At 41.5% G+C, this 8,093-nt stretch overlaps 1 long non-coding RNA gene across 1 annotated transcript; it reads right to left on the bottom strand.

Annotated features, from left to right (window-relative positions):
- Positions 1-1,838: 1,838 nt before the first annotated feature.
- LOC139800242 (uncharacterized) lies at positions 1,839-6,247 on the bottom strand. Its single transcript, XR_011727673.1, has 3 exons — positions 6,107-6,247; positions 5,365-5,565; positions 1,839-1,918 (listed from the first exon to the last, which is right to left on the bottom strand). It is a non-coding gene; the product is annotated as an uncharacterized lncRNA (long non-coding RNA).
- Positions 6,248-8,093: the final 1,846 nt, after the last annotated feature.

Raw genomic sequence — 8,093 nt, 5'->3', positions numbered from 1 at the left:
TAGAAAAGGGGGGAAAAGAGAGAAAAGGGGGGAAAAGAGAGAAAAGGGGGGAAAAGAGAGAAAAGGGGGGAAAAGAGAGAAAAGGGGGAAAAGAGAGGAAAAGGGGGGAAAAGAGAGAAAAGGGGGGAAAAGAGAAAAGGGAAAAAAAGAGAAAAGGGGAAAAAAGAGAAAAGGGGAAAAAAGAGAAAAGGGGAAAAAGAGAAAAGGGGAAAAAAGAGAAAAGGGGAAAAAAGAGAAAAGGGGAAAAAAGAGAAAAGGGGAAAAAAGAGAAAAGGGGAAAAAAGAGAAAAGGGGAAAAAAAAAGAAAGAAGCAATAAAAGAGAAAAGGCAGGCTACAGCTAATTAGCAGCACTTTTCTCTCAGATGCTGTGATCCAACTTCACCTTGCACCTTCCTGTAAGCACCTCCAGGAGTCAGAGAGATGTCACGGAACCAGCTCAGCAAGCTCCTTTCTTGCCACTGCTTCTCCAGCACCACAGTCTGAAGAAAAACACCTGCAAGGAATGAGGTTTCTTTTAAAGATTTTGGTATTTGCTTTACATGTTCTTGTAATTACCTTGTGCCAGGTGGAAATGAAAGATTTCTTGAGGCACAACATAAGTTTTCTTGGATTGTGGACTTGACTGTAAGGGTGTAATGCTCACTAATTACTTACTCCAAAACATCCTAATTACATACTTATGTTAAGTACTTGAATTTAAATACAATATTAAGTATACGACTTAATTAACTTTGCTCATCCATAGACTGGTTAGGTTTGTTTATCCTTAAAATCAGAATAAGTTTTGTTTACCCTCCAATGCCATTCCTTTGCTTTTTGATTTTGTTATCTGTTATGCTAGAAGAGAGTGCTCATTTAATTTGAAGTTATTTAGGGAAGCAAAATTCCAAAGATGAGGAATGAACCTACATTCAAGCCATGGAAAGTAAGGGAAAAGCCAAAGTGCTGGCCTGCCCATTCAGTCCTTTGTATATTGAATATTTTACAGAGTTAAACAGAATTTACAGATATTTATTCTCGTGCTTTTCTCACCAGTAGTCTGGGGGCTCCAGAAAACTTTTCTCAGAGATCAGCAAAGCATTGGAGATGCTGGCTAAGGGGAAGAAGGGGAAAGGAAACCAACCCACCAAGATTGATAAATGTGCAGTGAGATGGAGAAGATAAATAATTCAAAAGCAGAAGGAGTGGTCATTCAGGGGAAGTGGGAGAGGAAAATAGATTGGATGAGAGCTCAAGGGGGAAAAAAAAGAGAGAAGGGGGAAAAAGAGAGAAGGGGGAAAAAGAGAGAAGGGGAAAAAAGAGAGAAGGGGAAAAAAGAGAGAAGGGGAAAAAAGAGAGAAGGGGAAAAAAGAGAGAAGGGGAAAAAAGAGAGAAGGGTAAAAAGAGAGAAGGGGAAAAAAGAGAGAAGGGGAAAAAAGAGAGAAGGGGAAAAAAGAGAGAAGGGGAAAAAAGAGAGAAGGGGAAAAAAGAGAGAAGGGGGAAAAAAGAGAGAAGGGGAAAAAAGAGAGAAGGGGAAAAAAGAGAGAAGGGGAAAAAAGAGAGAAGGGGAAAAAAGAGAGAAGGGGAAAAAAGAGAGAAGGGGGAAAAAGAGAGAAGGGGGAAAAAGAGAGAAGGGGGAAAAAGAGAGAAGGGGGAAAAAGAGAGAAGGGGGAAAAAGAGAGAAGGGGAAAAAAGAGAGAAGGGGAAAAAAGAGAGAAGGGGAAAAAAGAGAGAAGGGGAAAAAAAAAGAAAAGGGAAAAAAAAAAAAGAAAAGGGAAAAAAAAAAAAGAAAAGGGGAAAAAAAAAAAAGAAAAGGGGAAAAAAAAAAGAAAAGGGAAAAAAAAGTGTGTCTCATCACTGTGATGAGACACCAGCTGAAAAAAGAATTAAAGGAGCCACTGCAGGAAGGTTTTCATACCAGGAGGGAAAAAAATAGAGCTGGAAAGAAAAGAGAAAAAAAAAGTTAACAGGCCAAAAAAAAAAAAAAAAAAGAAAGATTACAACAGCAATGATAAAGGCAGGAAATAAAACATGCCAATACCTGAGATTGAGAGTGGAAGATTTTACTTAAGAGCCTCATGAAGAAAAGTCATTATCTTGCAGCTAGTGACTATATCACTGTGCACACCATTGGCTGTTTTCCTGAAATCTCTAACTTGTCATGTAAAAAAAAAAATAAATTAAAGATTCTTTCAAAATAATTTTTCAAGAATCTAAACATTTAAAGTAGCATTATGTGCTCTATTACAGCACAAAGGCTGCTTCTGTAGCCTTTTTTTTTTTTAACCCAGCATCCTGAAAGCAGTTGTTAGTGGCACATAACCTGTGAAATGTGAAACAAGTTTCATGATTTTGATTCTAGGCATAACTAAGTCAGGAATTGTTTCACAACATCTAGAGCACCAGAGGCATTACTTAGTTTTCAGCCATGCCAAGCTTAAATTTTTTTTTTTTTTTAAACACTGTCCCATAAAATACCAGCTATGAATTATACAGAACAGTCCATAAGTACACAAATGTACAGAAAGATAAAACTCCTTTCTAAACAACTCAGAATCTACCTTAAACCAATTTCAGGATTGAAACAAGTTTAGGTACAAAAAAACCATTTTCTATAAACAACAGCCCAGTCTTTTAACAAGTGAACATCCTTACCAGTTAAAAACTCTGAAATAACTCTGAGATTGTAAGGGTCCCCCAGCCATAAACTCTTTGTTTGTATATTTATAAATATACAACATTTAAATATATTTAAATTTATATATATTAAATATATTAAATATATATTTAAATATTTAAATACTATGTAAAATTACTTTGTATATTTAATTCTATATTGTAATGTGTATGCATATAATATACATAATTAACAGCTTTGTAAACCTGGGCTGACAGCTTTGGTGTTGTCCCCTTCCAGAAGCTGCCAAACACCAATGAAATACCTGATGACCTCTGGAATATTTTTTTTTCTCCACAGAAGCTGATGTAATCCTTTCACTAGAAGGGGTGGATAACCTGGAGGATCAAATCTGTGTCACTGCATCCCTCAGGTTTGGTGAGTGGGATGGAAGCTCAAGAACTCCATCTCCAAAATTTTGCAGCAAGTAATTTAGGAAAAACATTTATCCTCTCAGAACTCAGTTTTTCCCAACAGCTTATCTAGGCAGGGATGTGATATTCCTCTAAGCCACAAAAAAACCTGTTGGAGGAAAGCAAGGAAGTCAGTCAGGCAACTTTGGGTTGAAAATTACTGAAGAAAAAAAAGATTGATTCACTTTACATGAAACAGCCTGTAAAGCAGTTGCAGTCCTAACATATTTTGAAATACATACATTGAAAATATCTCAGAAGTCAGTTGAAATCTGAGAGAGAAGCAGCCAGGAAAATTTATTCTCTGGATTGCTTCATTGCTTGTTTTGTGGTTTGCTCTGAGGAGCTGAAGTGTAATGGCTCTGAAGGCAAGAACAGACACTGCTTTTCAGAGACTGGAAAGTCATGTGTGTCTTGATCAGACATGGATTCCCCTCCCCCTTTGAGGAATCCAGGGAAAAAAAAAGGGAAGTACACTTCTGAGACAGAAAAAAATTGCTACAGGAGATAAAGCCAGGCTGACACAAACACAGGGATTTTGGGAAACTGAAGGTCTTGCTGCATGCATGAATCAGCAAAGCAGTCACAGGCTTCCTTGCTCATATACATTTTTATTATGTTTTATTCTCATTCTGACTGTTTTTGTAAAAATAATGTAGTTGAGAATGCCTTTTGGAGCCAGCCCTCCAAGTTTCAACAGCTGAACTGTCTGTAACACCAAATGCCCTCTCTTGAACATGACTTCCCCCCTGCTTTAGAATTTAACCTGCAAAAGTATCTGAAACCCTTGGTTCAAGCCTGTGAGAGCCTCAAGTGAGTGTCCCCCAAAATATAAAGTGAACTTCTCACATCTTCAGATATCAAACACAAACCAGGGCAAGAACAGCACTGGAGGGATCCATGGATTACCATCACCTTCATCAGTGATGTCCTGCAATAGGTGATGATCTACAATTTCTTTAAAAACTTGTCTCTTTTTTGTTGGGAAGACACAAAAATGATTTTTTTTGCCTTAAGACAGTAAAGTGACAGTAGTAGTTTCAAAAAAGCAGGAAAAAAGCAGTGCTACAGAGATGCTGTTCTGACCTGGTGAGATTTTCAGGGGCTGGCTGCCAACTCTCTGTCTCCCAGCATTTTCTGTGTGCTCTTCAGTAGCTGAGTATCAAAGCAATTTTTGAAGGAAAAAAATAAGTAGGGGAAAGGAAATCAAATCAGTGGGATCTGGGTAAACTGTTCAAAGAACAAAACTGCAATGTAACCAATAGCCTATGTAATAATTCCAAAATAACTCCATATTTTAACACATTTAAGAATAATTTTGTTTCCATTGACCATAAATCTGAAAGTGGATTATACTGATCTGGATTAAGGATCTCTCCTTTTTTCTTTTTTCTCCAGAATAAGCTTAAGGTCCAGGGAATCATCTAGGTACAAATATCACAGTATAAATCCACAACCTCCCCCAACCTACCTTAACTCCCACATGTAGACCTGTGCTTTGTGGAAGGACAAAATTAAAAATTTTTGCTATTATGATTTTTTTTTTCAATTGATACTATGGTGGCTGCATCTTAGTTAATGAATGAGGCAACATGGATGGTTTGGAGGCTTAGGGATTTTCCATCAATTGCCAATCACAGAATCATAGAATTGGCTGGGTTGGAAGGGACCTCAGAGATCATCAAGTCCAACCCTTGATCCACTCCCGCTGCAGTTCCCAGCCCATGGCACTGAGTGCCACATCCAGGCTCTTTTGAAATATCTCCAGGGATGGAGAATCCACCCCTTCCCTGGGCAGCCCATTCCAATGTCTGATCACCCTCTCTGTAAAGAAATTCTTTCTAATGTCCAACCTAAACCTCCCCTGGCACAACTTGAGACCTCTTGTGCCCTCTTGTCTTGCTGAGAGTTGCCTGGGAAAAGAGCCCAACCCCCCCCTGGCTCCAACCTCCTTCCAGGGAGTTGGAGAGAGTGATGAGGTCTCCCCTGAGCCTCCTCTTCTCCAGCCTCAACACCCCCAGCTCCCTCAGCCCTTCCTCACAGGACTTGTGCTGGATCCCTTCACAGCCTCCTTGCTCTTCTCTGGACCTGCTCCAGCACCTCAATCTCCTTCCTGAGCTGAGGGGCCCAGAACTGGACACAGGACTCAAGCTGTGGCCTCCCCAGGGCTGAGCACAGGGGCAGAATCCCTTCCCTGGACCTGCTGGCCACGCTGTTCCTGAATCCTTGCTCAACAGCCCCAGACCAGGGTGAAACTGGAGTGACAGCCCAGGGAAGACAAAAGTGGTTTTTACCTGGTTCAAATCACCACATCAATAGACTCAGGATGTTTCAGAGATGTCTCCAGGCTATCAGGGTCTCTATTTAATGACTTGGTATTTTGTTTCCACACATCCCACCTTGTCCAGTCTCCCTTTATGCTGACAGCCTGGGCAGCCAGGGGTGCCCACAGGTTTCTTTCCAGATGTTCACCCACACGTTCAGCTGGAGGGGGCCTGGAAAAAGCCAGAATAGCAAGGCCCATGATGGAGGAGATTTTCTTTCCCCCTTCCTCCCTCCCATTTTTTATCCATGCCATATTTATTTGATTAAGCTCCACTGCCTGCTTAACAAATCACTCTCTCAAGTTATTTATGAGGGATGACAGATGGGGTTCCAGTGCAGGGGAAGACTGATAGTGAGAGCATATTACTACAGCAAGATAGCATCAAAAATTATTCTTCAGTTATTAAGAAGGAAGAGACCTTTCCTACCACCTCATTATCTGCTGGGCCTCCATTGTCCTCAGTGCAAGAAGAAGGGCTGCCAGATCAGGGGAACATTATTGCTAATTTGCATTTATTCCACTAATAAAAATGCATCTACTACAGCTCAGGGATGATGGAAAAATACTTATTTGCAATTTCCTTGCCAGAAATAGTTTCTTTTACATTGCATAGATTTCAGTGGCCAGCAGTGAAAGATTTCAACATTTCATCCCTTTGTACATTTAAATCTCTTTCTAATAATTCCATACCAGGCAGGTCACTTCCACACTTGAACTGCTTGATCCAGATCACCAGCCTTGCTGTTGCTCCACAGGATCTGGATTTCAGAGTGCATAAAGCAGTCACCCCATCCCCCCAGTCTCTGCATCCTTTTTGGGAAGCATATGGCTGTTCTCTCACTGCTCTTTAATCTCCAGTAGCAGCCAGGCCTGGATAGGAGATGGGAAAGGGAGGTCACTCAGCATGAAAATATTCTCTCCTATGTGCACTGTGGCACAGATTTAAAATCCCAGAATAGAGCCAAGCTCTGGTCCCTTCCCTCACTGGGGCACACAAAGCTTTTAGTGGGGCAGGAAGGTGCTTTTGGAGGAGGGTCAGGATTCCTCTGCAAGGAATGCAAACCTTGACCTGGCAAAGGAAGTTTCACATCCCCACAGTTTTGCATCCTGAGCATCAGCCTTGGAGGCAATGCTGGTTTGGCTCAGAAAGCTGACAAGCTTGTGGTTCCTCCATGTGTCAGTGACCTTAAATTTAAAGGGTGTGAGGCAGGGAGCTCAGGAGGAACAAGAAGCTGCTTGGTTCAAGCCTTTCCAGTTTTTTTTTTTTTTTTTCTTCTTGTATCTCTTGCTGGAAGGGACTTGCCACACTTCCATCTGGACAGTCCCTCTAGTCCTTTGCTCCCTAATCCCTGTGCTAGGCACATACCTTTCTGGTGAGGGTAGGGAAAGCAGTTTCTGCATTGCCTCTAATTTTTTTTTTCCTTAAATATGAAGTCCCTTTAATTTTTCTAAAGGAAAAAAAAAAAAAAAGCAAGCAGCTCATATATATAGTTAAGTTCAGGAGTGTACCTGGGGTAGCTGGAATCATGAAACTTCATTGTTAATCAGCCTGTGACTTTGGCTGGGCTGACATTTTTCCAGCTATTTTTAGAGTATGACTCAGACACTGCACTACAGAGCCTGCAAAATCCCTGTGGCCTGATACAGGAGCCTCATTCAAGGCTGTGCTGAAAAGAGGGAAAGGCAGGCAGAGCAGGGAAAGGCTTTTGGATACCTCCCTTTGGGGCAGACTTCAGAATCCCAGGTAAACCTGGGGAGCAAGGTGTTCTGACAACCTAGTGGGATACTGGAACTGGGAGGGAAATCCTCTTACCTGGCTCTCATAGGAACATTTTCATCACACATTATTGGGCTGGTGGAAACAATTCTGGAGCCTTGTGAGTGCCAGCTCCTGGATGAAAACCCAGAAGAGAAACTTCAAGGATTTTTTTTACATCAAGTTCCATCAGTAATTGAAGCTCCTGCTGCCCTGCCTGTATGAAGTCCATTTTTTGACTCTTTGCTCTCACCTGGCTTCCCTACAAGGAAGAGAAGTCCACAGACCCAGTTAGTGACTAGGGGAGAGTCCAAGGATACAGGACTGACTGGGATTGGGATGGGGGGGAAGAAATAGTATTTTGTGAACTGCCTTGTTCCCATGCATGGCTTTGTTATGCATCACTTCAGAGAGGTCTGATGAGGATCCAGTTTGCCTGTGTTTAAATCCCTGTGTGGTGTCTGAGCCCTGCCTGTTGGAGCAGCACATCAGTGCAGGATAAGCTATTCCATGAAAGGATGATGCAATCTGAGACCTCATTGATCAGCTTTAATGAAAGTCAAAAGCAGCCTAAGCTTTCCAAGAATCAAATCTGCAGTTCCTAGGGCTGTTTGCTTTGGGGTTTTAATTTTATTTTTCTTAATTATTTTATTCTTTTTGATAGCAGAAACTAGATTTGGTCTGAAGTGCAATGGACACCCTGGCTGTGTACCAGCAAGAAAAAAACCTTCAGGAGTTAGCTATTTCTTGCCACAAATGCTCTCAAGTATGCATTTGACCTGAGGGCAAGCACACAGCAGTTCCCTATATCCAGATTGGACATGGGTTGCCAGGAAGCTCCATGGGGCAGTGAGGCCAGGAGCCCACCCCCCAGCTCTTGCAGAGCCTGACCCTCTCTGTGCTCTAAAAAAAAGAAACACAATCTCCTGGAGTGGCATTTG

This window comes from Heliangelus exortis, chromosome 10 (genome assembly GCF_036169615.1).
Source record: "Heliangelus exortis chromosome 10, bHelExo1.hap1, whole genome shotgun sequence".
NCBI classification, from domain to species: Eukaryota; Metazoa; Chordata; class Aves; order Apodiformes; family Trochilidae; genus Heliangelus; species Heliangelus exortis.
Note: the sequence above shows the minus strand (reverse complement) of the source record. Positions and strands in the feature narration are given on the sequence as shown.